Below are 13,097 nucleotides of genomic sequence, written 5' to 3' on the forward strand. Positions count from 1 at the left end.
TGCATTTCAGTCTTGTCTTTCCTAGCGCTCATTTTTGGCAGACCGATATAGACCAAAAAAAATCGTTAAATAATAAAAATTCGGTTTTAGTGATCAACCGCTTATAGTGTTCAAATTGGCCCGGACAAACGGGATCACTATAAGCGGATTACACTGTATAACATCTTGCACTTTAAATGTCTGTATGAGCAATGTCTACGTCCATACTGTCTATGTCCATGTATGAGTACTGTCTATGTCTATACTGTCTATGTCCTTACCTAGATTAGTCTATGTCTGCATGGGAGAGCAAGAAACGCAATTTCAAATTCTTTGTATGACCAGTGCATGTAAAGAAATTGACAATAAACTTGACTTGAACTTGAACTTGACTTGAACATCATTAACCTTTAATGCACAGCCTCTGGTATAACATCATCATCAACCCTTCATGCACAGCCTCTGGTATAAACACATTAACCCCAACATTTTAATGACAATGATATGTTACTGAAGAATATTTGTAATGTCATAGCAGTGTTGTTATGATGTACTGTAATTGAGTGTTTCCAACAAATTGTTAATATGTCCTTCGCTTTATGAAGAGGCTATACTGCTGAAGCTGATTTGTGCGATGATTATCCGTTGTAAAATGTGTTGTGTTTTTTTTACCTGCTATGTAGATGGAATTTCGACTTTGAGTCCAGGCAATTCAATATTGGAAATGCACTACTGAAATCGCTTTGATCCTTTAACACATCTGTCATGCTTTTGCTTTTAGGGGGACACATAGGAACAAACTACCTCAGGTGGTCACTAACAGGATTCAAGAAGGATTTTACTCACATATTGTAGTGTACATTTGATACATGAACATACAGTTATTCAGCTGCTATTTGCTATACATTTGATTATTTGAACATTGATGATTTGATTTGAACATTTTTATTTTGTATGGTATAACAATGGGCACTGCATGAAAGACAGCTCAAGGATTAGATGTATGTATTTGGTTAGCGTTAATAATTTATTGCAAAAAGTGTTTCATAACATTCAAAAATATGATTGTATGATTTAGCTAACATTTTCTTTATCGGATCCTTTACTGCTAAGAGATGTTCATGATGTAACAAGACAACACTGGGCCAATGGTCATCAATGATGCTCTTGGGAAATGGGGTCCAGATCCCTTAACATGCACTAATTGCATCTGAGTAGGCTAGTCTATTTGGAATCACCTGTTGATTGCTTTTGAATTGTTCCAGATGTTGATTCAGTATATAGTCTTTGTGATTACAGAGGGTTGGAATCCTCTTACATCTTCTTCTTAGTTGACTCCTTCTTGTCATCTTCCTCATGTTCTTTAGACTGTGGTTTCTCTTGTGATTCAGGAACAACACTAAGAGCCTTTCTCAGTTTAAAGAAGTTTGGGAATTTAAACCCTCTGGAATCAGAACTACGCCCAGAGCCTGTTCTAGAGCCCAACGATCCGATTCCAGAACTTTGAGAAGTTGATGTGGACCTCATGGATCCCCGTAGAGAGCTGATGTGGAAGCTCTCTGTAGACCTGAAGGAGCTGTAGGCAGAGCTGGTGTAGGACCAGTGGTCTGTATCTCCACTCACTAGGACACAAAACAGTATTAAAAAAAGAATTACAAGAGGATTGTAAAGAGCTGCAACAGAAGAGAGTGTTCTAGCCGGAGGTTCAAAGATTCTTGCTGCAAAATCCTTCTGCCTATAGCTCTGCTCTGTGGCAAGGCATCACTGATATGACAATGGTTCTTAAAAATATATACTCACTATTTGGAGGAAGCCAGTCATAGCTGTGTGCTTTCCTTACAGGCTGTGGCTGCTGTTCGTCCTGTCCTGATATTGTTTATAGAAAATAAAAATATTAATTGAATTAAACTAGAAGCTGACTGCATAAGGGCAGTATCATGGACGATGTCATGCGTAGAATGTGTGAGAGTGTATATGACATTTCCTGCATCTCAGATTAAAATACTAAATTATGAATTAAATACTTTCTATAAATAGGATGCAATTAATTTCCATTCTGCTTGCAAGTTCATTTCTAGTGTTGTAGCCACTTAATAAACTCTATTCCACCAATGGAAAGTTATAATTGTCACTAGAAATCCTAACTACCATAGTACAATAGCCCTATGATACAATAGTCTTTAGTAATACATTACCACTTGGTCACTGCCATTTTTGTAACAGCTAATTTAAGAGGGGCCTTCTGTTACTGTATTAAACAATAAAATGGCAATTCTTGAAAACCTTTATTAGTCAACTTACCTAACCTTTCAATTATTATTTTGCACATCACATGAAATTATACTTACCAATTGCATAACACTGTCCTCTGTTTGCTGCCACCATCTCTTCTATCTTCTCCATCAGATGTGTGACCTGCATGTGGTTATCTCTCCTCTTATTGTTGAAGACATGATATCTGTTCCCACATTTCTCTACCAGCCACTGCAGACTCTCCCCATCAGTCTCAATGTACTGTTCGATGGGTGTGTCTCCTAGCTGGTCTCCATAGGTGAACAACACTATAGTGTGACCCCACACTCTCTCACCCAGAAGCTCCAGGTGTTTCTGCACTAATCTTCTGCATTTCCCAGTGAAAGATCTATCCACACATATGACCAGCAGTAGAGCGTGGGGTCCAGGAGGACAAAGAGACACACTGAGCTCAATCTCCTCTTTGATCCTGTTGTGAGTGTATTCTGTAGTCTCAGTATTCCATCCTGGAGCCTCCACCACAGTGACGTGTCTCCCTGCTACTTCTCCCTGTCTCTTCACACACTGAGATGTCCCTACAGTCCTAAACTCCTCTCTACCCAGGATGGTGTTCCCTGATGCACTCTTCCCAGACTCTCTGTATCCCAGCAGCACAATCCTCAACTCTGACAGATGAAGAGAATCACCTGAGAGGAAGAAACACAAGTGAGTCTTCAGTCCTATTCGACACATTTTTACCTGAAGAAACATTATAACTTATACAGTCAGTCCTTCTCTACTGTAATAAATGTTGAGATATGAAGTAAACAATAATATAATATTCAGTATACATTAAATTTCAGTCTCATACAACATGGTCATCTTGCCATTGATTACCATTTGATATCTGAAGCAGATATTTCAGTAATATCCTGAAATTGGGAAATAAACAAAAACATTTGTTTAAAAATAAAAAACATACCCCCAACTCACCAATCTGTGATCTGAGTGGTTGTCGCTCTCTCATTACATTCATCATTCTCTCTTTTCCTCTCTCTGCATCTCTCCTCCTCTTCTCCTTCAACTCTTCTATTCTCCATCTCTCCACCTCATAACACTGTCCTCTGTTTGCTGCCACCAATTCTTCAATCTTCTCCATCAGCTGTGTGACCTGCATGTGATCATCTCTCCTCTTATTGTTGAAAACATTATATCTGTTCCCACATTTCTCTACCAGCCACTGCAGACTCTCTCCTTCACTCTCAATGTACTGCTCAATGGATGTGTCTTCCAGTCGGTCTCCATAGGTGAACAGCTATATACACAGTAAATTTGCCAGTGTTAATTTTGCAGTGTTAAGGCTTATTGACACTATTGGAGTAATTCCAACACCAAATGGAGTGAGATGCTCTCCAGTGTCAGTGACAAATGAAGTTGTTAAATTGTGTGGAGTTAGAAGTACTCCAGAGAGCCCCCGCCTCCTCGAGGTGATGGAGTTTGTCTGCGCCATTGTATGCCCTAGTACCCGATTAAATCATATACGTCTACATATTAGTAACAGTATTTCCTCCAGATTTAATCATGTACACAATCTTTTTTTTATTATTCCATTTCATTCATTTAACTCAACTTGGTTGGGTTGATCTAAGGTTTGGCTGTGCACACAACATCACACAAAAGATGTGTTGAGTGGAAGAAATAACTTGAGAACTTGTTACACCTTTGCCGGTAACAAGCAGGCCCCTCACAACCAATCTGTCCATCAGCGCCTGGCCAAACCTAATTACTTAGGGCTGGTATATCATGACTCAATTTCTTGCACCTGAAAAACTCCTAATCAATCTGGTCACATGGTACTCTTGAGCCTGTATATAAACCTGGACTGTCACAGTGCTTTAAATATTTGCCTGCATGCCTGCCTGCTGGCTGGTCAGCATGGCACAGCATAGCGCTTGTTTACCTGCTTTGCAAGCAAGCTAAAGGCGCTTTTGGCTTATGGCATTTGTTAGCTACATCTTGTGCCTTGCTTTGTGAGCTAGTCAGTAACAGCACATGTTACATTGTTTGCTCCATTGTGCACTTGATGTTTGCAAGCAAGCTAAAGGCGCTTTTGGCTTATGGCATTTGTTAGCTACAGCTTGTGCCTTGCTTTGTGAGCTAGTCAGTAACAGCACATGTTACATTGCTTGCTCCATTGTGCACTTGAAGTAGATGGTATGGTTATATTTTAAACTTCATTAAGGAAAACATTTGGTATTAATCCCCACTAGATTGTGTTCATACATGCTCAGCTGAAATTGCTCACATTGTGGTGCAGTACAGCATAGACTGATATGTAACATATCGTCGGCTTGCTACCAAAACTGCCTAAGTCCGAATTTGGTCGAAATGAGATTTTTGCATAAACTTACTCCCCTACCACAGCTGCATCACCCTGCCTTTCTTCCAGGGTCATTGATCAATCACAACAGTCACCAGAGTCAAAAATCTGTTTGTATAAAGTCACACACTGCCTATGAGAAAATGAATGACCAGGGACGTAGCTATAGGGAGGACAATGAGGGCATTTGCCTGTAGGCCTAGGGCCCTCCTGCAGGTGGCAGGGGTAGGGGCCCTATTATGATCTTGGCAGATGGTATGGGGGCCCTATCTATTCATCCTGGGGCCCTGTGCACAATTGTTCTGCCAATGTGAATGACTTCGGTAACTTGACTTAGCCATTTTTGATCCAAGAAGCAGTTTATCTGTTCAGAGTTTGTTTCTCTCTCTCTCTTTAAAGACAATGGCCCTGTTACAAAACTTCATCCTTACACATCTGTCTGAGATAATCTTGTTACCACGTAATGGTTGTAGCCTTACATTAAGTTATGATTGTAGCCTTAAAATGAATTGAGTAATTATTAATCATGTGATTTATTTGATGTTATCATAGGTTTACAAGACTGCCATAGATTAAATCCTTTTATGACAGTTGGTTATTTTATAAATTTATAAAATATTCCATAATGTAGATTTTGAACAACATTGAGTTAATGCCACTAGTGCAGTACATTACTGCATGCACAGTGTGACCTTCTCAAATGTGTAAAGAATCCATTAGTGGGTCTATACCATATTCTGAATGTCACAGTCATGGTGTTGAAGTGGGCGGGGCACAGTTCTATGACCAGGTTACCTCGGTCATGGGCAAGGTTGGGAGGGTGGGGCAGTTCTATGAGCATGGAAAATAGCAGAAGTTAATCAAAGATGATAAACAAGGAGGAGACAGTTTGTGAGGAGGTACAAGGACCAAAAGAAGTGCCCCACCCCTTCATCCTCCTCCATGACTGATGGGACCTCAACATGGAGATTGGAGGCCACTGCATGGCTTACTCTGCGTGGCACCTCAATCTGGATCTGTCCTGATGTGAGAAATCAATGTCTTACCACTGTGGCAATTGCTCTGGCACAATGACAAAAAAGTTTTACTTTGGATAAGAATGTAAAAAATGTGACTAAAATAATATGACTGAAAGTGCTAGAAAGTAAAAGAAATCTGTGAAAATCTGTTGGTAGATATGAGATTTACCACCATGCTAGATTGTTACAAGGTCTACAAATAATATTTAAGTCATTCACCATTTCCAGGATTAAAGTTTTTATCCATTATTTTGAGTGATTACTACTTTTTGGGAGTGCACGCACCAAGCAATACACGGGTGTTAAGTGTTGGTCTTTTGCCATTCAGGATTAAAGTTTGGAATAAAAATGAAAAAGAATAGTATAACTATCAACATAATGTGCAGTGCATTGTTCTTGTTGTGCTGCATCAAATAATTTATTTTAAAGTGTTTTGTTTTCCTTAGGAGCTTCACTCAAAATAAATAAAGAAAATAAATTAACATCTTAGACAGGTACTGTTTGTAGTGGACCAATGACACAGACAGGATGACAGGATGATGCAGATGTGGTAGGGGAGTAAAGTTCTGCAAAAATCTCCTTTGACCAAATTATTAGGGGGGACTCACAATTGCTCTTTGCCCAGGGTCTCAGATTTCCTAGAACCGCCACTGATGTTTGGCGCCCCCTTTGGTGCCTAGTTTTTCCCTGTTTTCCGAAAACCCCAAAATCGGACTTAGGCGGTTTTGGTAGCAAGCCGACGATATATAAAATATAGACATTTTACATGTTTTCAGCAACTTTAAACATTATCTTAAGAGAGCAGTGTGGCAAACTGATGCCAGGCGCAGGGTGTTTCAGTCATGGTGGAGGATGGGAGGTGCTTAATTACCATGATCAGGGTACCTCAACTATGGTGAGAGATAGTGGGGCAGGACCAAAACACATGTGTTCCAGGAACCTGCTTAGAACTAAAAAAATTTAGTAGGGTGCTCCCCGAAACTGCTTTACTCTTTATAGTGTTAGCTTAACACTATAAATCTAACACCAGTGTTTAACACTGATCTGGAGCAGGACCAAATAGACACTAGAACAGTGTTAATTTTAACTCTTTAAGTGTTATTTTAACACTACACAATTTACTGTGTAGTGTGACTCCACACTCTCTCACCCAGAAGCTCCAGGTGTTGCTGCACTGATGTCCTCAGTTTCTTATTGGTTGATGCATCAGAACGAATGACCACCAGGATAGCATGGGGTCCAGGAGTACACAAAGACACACTGAACTCAATCTCCTCTTTGGTCATGTTGGATGATTGGTCCACAGTAAAATTCCAACACCATCCAGGAGCCTCGACTACAGTGAGCTGTCTGCCTGCCACTTCTCCCTGTCTCTTCACACACTGAGCTGTTCTTCTGGTTGTGTCAAATTCCTCCCAGCCCAGGATGGTGTTTCCTGATGAACTCTTCCCAGACTTTTTGTATCCCAGCAGCACAATCTTTAACTCCGGCAGATGATGAGAGTCACCTGACAGGAAGAAACACTTGTGTGGCTTCAGTTCTATTTGACACATTTATACTTGAAGAAATATTATAACTCATACAGTCAGTCCTCCACTACTGCAATACATGTTGAGATCTGAAGGAAACAATAATATAATATTCAGTATACATTATATTTCAGCCTCACACAACATGGTCATCTTGCCATTGATTACCATTTCACATCTGAAGCAGAGATTTCAGTAATATCCTGAAATTGGGAAATAAACAAAAACATTTGTTTAAAAATAAAAAACATACCCCCAACTCACCAATCTGTGATCTGAGTGATTCTTGCTCTCTCATTACATTCATCATCCTTTCTCTTCCTCTCTCTTCATCTCTCCTCCTCTTCTTCTTCAACTCTTCTATTCTCCTTCTCTCCACCTCATAACAGCGTGCTCTGTTTGCTGCCAACATCTCTTCTATCTTCTCCATCAGCTGTGTGACCTGCATGTGGTCATCTCTCCTCTCATTGTTGAAGACATGATATCTGTTCCCACATTTCTCTACCAGCCACTGCAGACTCTCTCCTTCACTCTCAATGTGCTGCTCAATGGGTGTGTCTCCCAGCCAGTCTCCACAGGTGAACAGCACTATAGTGTGACTCCACACTCTCTCACCCAGAAGCTCCAGGTGTTGCTGCACTGATCTTCTGTGTTTCAGTGTGAATGATTCAGCCAGATCTATGACCAGCAGTATAGCGTGGGGTCCAGGAGGACACAGAGACACACTGAACTCAATCTCCTCTTTGATCATGCTGGGTGTTCCCTCTGTTGTTAAGGTATCCCATCCTGGAGCCTCCACCAGAGTGACGTGTCTTCCTGCTACTTCTCCCCGTCTCTTCACACTCTGAGCTGTTCTCCCTGCAGTATCAAACTCCACTCTGCCCAGGATGGTGTTTCCTGATGAACTCTTCCCAGGATCTCGGTATCCCAGCAGCACAATGCTCAACTCTGCCAGATGAAGAGAACCACCTGACAGGAAGAAACACATGTGTGGCTTCAGTTCTACTTGACACATTTATACTTGAAGAAACATTATAACTGTTATAAAATGTTGAGATCTGAAGGAAACAATAATTTAATATTCAGTAGTGCCTATATATATTTCTTTCCTGGTGAACCAGTAGCCTGTAAGTACCAGGCTACTGGCACACTGCCCTTTCACGCCTCTCCGCAGGCGTGGTTTAGTCAAAAGATGCTTGGGCGTGGTTGGAGCAACCTCATATGAATGGCATGAGACTTCGACCACTCACGTTGAAGCTTTGTGACGTAGGACGTGTCGTCACGTAAGCGCCGGCAGGTTGGGAACCAAAACAGTACAGCGTGTCATTACAAACAGCAGGAAGATTTTCCAGAAAGACACAAATGCAAAATCAATCGAGGAACGGCTGGCAGAAATCGGGTCGACATTAGCAAATGTCCAGGAGCGTTCGTTTCGAATTTGTCAGAAGTGTTTTCGCTTCATTGCTAGGCTAGAAGAGAGTTTGAGTACTTTCAGAGAATGGCAAGACGCAGAAAAAGAACCGAATCACCCTACTATAGGCCTATCCAGTTCAACATCATCCACGACGACCGCGAGTGCAGCAGACACCACCACCACCACCACCTCGGCCTCGGCAATCGCAAGCAAACGGGACAGAGCGCGAACCCCATCGATGCAACCACCGACCCCTACGGCCCCCCCAGCTCCGAAATTACCGAGGCCAGCAGCCACTGACAACACCCCAGCTCGACAAAGCGTTACCGAGGTGAGAAAATATATTGAGTTGTTAGACATGCAATAACCAATGATTTGCGCCAGTGCAAATACAATAAGCATTTAGCCCATTTAATGGCTACTCAGCCTGTTTATGTTAGCTCCACGCATCAAGCCAAGTTTACTTAGCACCATGCTATGGTAAGATAATACCATGAAGACAACTGTACCGAGAAAATCTCAACTGTCTTACAACTACTAGCTGTACGCCTGGTTTAAGCAAGTCTTGATTAGACGTGTGTGTGTGTGTGTGTGTGTGTGTGTGTGTGTGTGTGTGTGTGTGTGTGTGTGTGTGTGTGTGTGTGTGTGTGTGTGTCAGTGTATTTGAAGAGCTCTTTTCCACAATGCTGTAAATCCATTTTCAAAAATATTCCAAAATTAAGTGTTTTTATTGTCTATTTATTGCTAATATCACTGAAATATGTTTTATGTTTACATTTGTTCTGAAAATACCACATGACCAGTTTCAATTTTTCCAAATGCTATCATAAAATTGGATTTAAAAAATAAAAGAAAAAATAGGAATAAAAAGACTTTTATCTCATTTTGGAAAAGAGCTCTTCATTTGGTGTTGTTGGTGGTGGTGTGTGTGTGTGCGTGTGTGTGAGAGAGAGAGATAGATCAGTCCACCAAGCTCACCAGTCCACACATTTGCTTGTGGTGCCCATCCCCCATTATCGCCCCTCTCTGCCCCTCTCCCACTTTCACAAGATCTTCTGTTCATAGTCCTCTGCTGTCCATCTCCTGACCACAAACAATATTAGTTGTTGTTTTTTTAGAGTCAGAGTTACTTTTATTAATTCCCAACAGACCATTCAGGTACTTGGACATTTCCCAAGTAACCCATGTTTTATGTTGGTCTTTTTGATTTAACTGTGAAGTAAATTGATCTACATGTTGTATGAGTTGTGTTATATAAATACATGTTATTATTATCATCACTATTATTATTGTTATTGGAGTATCTTAAAACACTTTCAGTGTTATGTGCATATACTAATATAGTAGTATTTAAGTCAAGTAACTTGTACTGTATTGTAAAAAAAATCTAATCATGTAAAAACTGTCCCTGACTACCGGTATATATTTTTTTGGTGTGTGTTACAGGTGATTGTCTATTACCCCACCAGAAGTAAAGGTGAAAGGATGGTGTGTCCAGATGACACAGCGGTAATAGTGGAGGCCCTGGCAAGAAAAAACTGGAACTGGGCAGCCAAACAGATAACGAAACACCAAGACCTGTTTGGACCACTCACAGAACACATTCAAAACATTCTGGAGGAAGAGTGCAAGAAGATATGCAGTCCTTTCACCCATTTCCTGCTGGCCAATACATCGGCTGACAGTTTAAAGGCATTTTCATTTCAGAAATTGCAAGCAGATTTTCAGATTTTTTTGTGATACCTCAGCATCTACTATTAATCAGCATACTAAGATGGATATGTGTACCATGATGTGCATAATGCATAATGCTGAAGTCACTTGCCCTACAACCAAGGACACTTCCAGGGCCCAGACACCTTACTTTGAGACAGCTAGAGACTGTTGATGGCCCATTGACTATGTACCTGTGAATTTAACAGGCTCCCCCTTGATGTCTGTTCAGCTGAATGGAAACAAAAGGATTTTTTTTTTTTAAGGATTTGTATAGTGAATGTATATTCTATTCATGCCATTCAATAGTTTTTATAGTTTTGTTAATATTTATTATATTTCTCTTTGCACATTATTTATGTCTTATCATTGTACAGTTAATACAACACCCAGGTTGGCACAATAACGCATTTATTTACATTTGTCACAATAAAACATTTATTTACATTTTCTCCAAAGACTTTTGTACATCATTATTTCCATTCTTGTATTTACATTGCTACAACAGCATGTGATAACATTTTGCTAGTTGGACCCAGAACTACTGCTGTGTTGCGTCTCAGTTTCAGACTCATCATCAGACTCATCAAAATAGCCTGTGAAATCAATGTCTGGCACTAATAAAGTGTTCTGTATACTCAAAGTCACCAAACACCTCACTTATTATAAGTAGAATTTCCTGAGCATGCCGGAGCCTACACACTGGTAAGTTGTTTGTTATGTAAGTGATATCAAAGATGGACTATGGTTGACTGCTGCTGCTATTAGCTCTGTTCCAAACCCGGTGCAGAAAGCCTTGCTTGTGACAAGTGGCATGTTTGGTACTAATGTACGCCTGTACTGCTGCAAGCAGGCCCTGATAACATTCTTGTCCTCTTCTGTCACATCTCTAGATCTTTGTGGGGTAGTAGTGCACACCTGTGTTTGCACAGACTCAAATTTTGGCACAGGCTCAGAACAAACACCAGATGAACACAAACAAATGGAATGGCAATAGGTGCAACAACTATGACCAGGCTCCAAATTTGTGACATACATGTCGAAGTGGCTAAATAAGGATCTCCTTAAACAGCCTTGTGTGCCTGCCTTAGTCACTTCTCTCACTGTCTTGTCAACCTTAGATGATCCTTGCATACAAGACTGCATGTGAGGGTAGGTATTACTAGGTACATGTTTCAGGCCAAGCCTGATGTTATGTCTATTTGGGCTCACTGTCACCCGGGTTGCATTGCATTGCACATGCATTCCTGAGATAGGTTGCCTGCAGCTTAACCACAACAGAGAACTGGGCCAAGGCCTGTTCGTGTGTTTGTGTGTGTGTGTGTGTGTGAATGAATTAATCTCTATCCGGGGTGAACGCCCCCCTCCTTAGCGGGAAGAGATACCAAAATGTAATCAGGGACAATCCTTCAATAAATATGGCTTGGAGATATTTCAGTGTTAGAACGAGTGGGGAAAATGGTAGCTGACGGTTCTCCCCATCCGCTCTCCAAGCCGGCTTGAAACTTAATTAAGGGTCATTCCACGCCAAATCACCCAGGATAGAGATGAATTCATTCACACACACACACACAAACACACGAACAGGCCTTGGCCCAGTTCTCTGTTGTGGTTAAGCTGCAGGCAACCTATCTCAGGAATGCCTGATACAGAGACAGAGTCTCCGCACAGTCCAGTAATATACACTGAACTCTAAGCAATGCAAGAAAGGCACATTTGTATAGAAGCAAAATGTTTGAAACATAGCTATAGAATAATTAGGCTATAGGATAACATGTTTATACAGTTCCAACACTTATTGGAACGTTTTTCTTGAACTTAACACTTGTGACTCAACACATTTCTGCTTTTCTGGTGAACCAGAAGCTATGTGTTGACGCCCAATGTTTTTTTTAAAGCCTACTGGTTCACCAGGAAACATTGCTGCACCTTCCCCCTTCAGTAGGTCGTGAAACTTAAGCCTACTGTCAGGTTAAGTAAAGGGATTGTTTTGGTTTGGGCGTAGTTTAGACATTTCATAATCAGGCCATTTCGCTGTTTGCAATGCCCAGTGCTGATGCCAGAGCCTTGTGAAGTTCGGTGTGAACAAACCTTTCCCCACCCAGCTGTGCTAAAGGTGTGCTAACGTCCAGCAATAGGGTCATTCCACGACAAATCTCCGAATCATCCCGCACGACCATCTCAGATTTGGCAGAAAAAAATCAAGGAGGTTCACAAACGTCCCAATAGGAAAAGTGCAAAATTATAGCTCTCAATACCTCATAGTTTTTTCATTACATTTTTTTTTGTCAGGTACCCCCCTGACTCGTTCGGAACAGAGTTCTCAGAGAGCCCACTTTCAGATTGCCGTATCCAAAAAACTGCTTTAAGTAGGTCCTTACAAATTTCAAGGGGTAACATTTGGAACATGTACTTGTGAAATGTCGATTTTCACTTATCCTTTTGTCATTTACCACCGTTTTCTGGAGGCTTAAAGTTGCTTGAAAAATTCTCACCTTTGAATTTGTGGGCATCTTTGAAGGACTGTGGTAAGCACAGTTTTAAAGACAGAGGTTTGATATGGACACTGTATGTTCCCAACCATTCTGTGCATGTTGTGTTGAAAGACTGATCTTCTGCGATGAACAGTTTAGATTATATGAAGTCTTTAAAATGGAAAAACTGAAACTTGGTGCCATCTTTGCCATGTCATTAAAAAAAAATGTCACGACTCACCACCATATTATCAACAGTTTTGGAAAGATGAGATGTCTGTTCCTAACATTTCCAAAAACTGTGATGGTATTCTGCCTCATTTGGTCACAATGATTTTTCAAAAAACCACTGTTGGG

General features: G+C 40.8%; 1 pseudogene; it reads right to left on the bottom strand.

The window, feature by feature from the left end:
• The window catches only part of LOC134461463 (uncharacterized), a 47,423-nt pseudogene that overhangs the window by 8,068 nt on the left and 26,258 nt on the right, over positions 1 to 13,097 (bottom strand).

The sequence above is a fragment of the Engraulis encrasicolus genome, chromosome 13, assembly GCF_034702125.1.
Source record: "Engraulis encrasicolus isolate BLACKSEA-1 chromosome 13, IST_EnEncr_1.0, whole genome shotgun sequence".
NCBI lineage: Eukaryota > Metazoa > Chordata > Actinopteri > Clupeiformes > Engraulidae > Engraulis > Engraulis encrasicolus.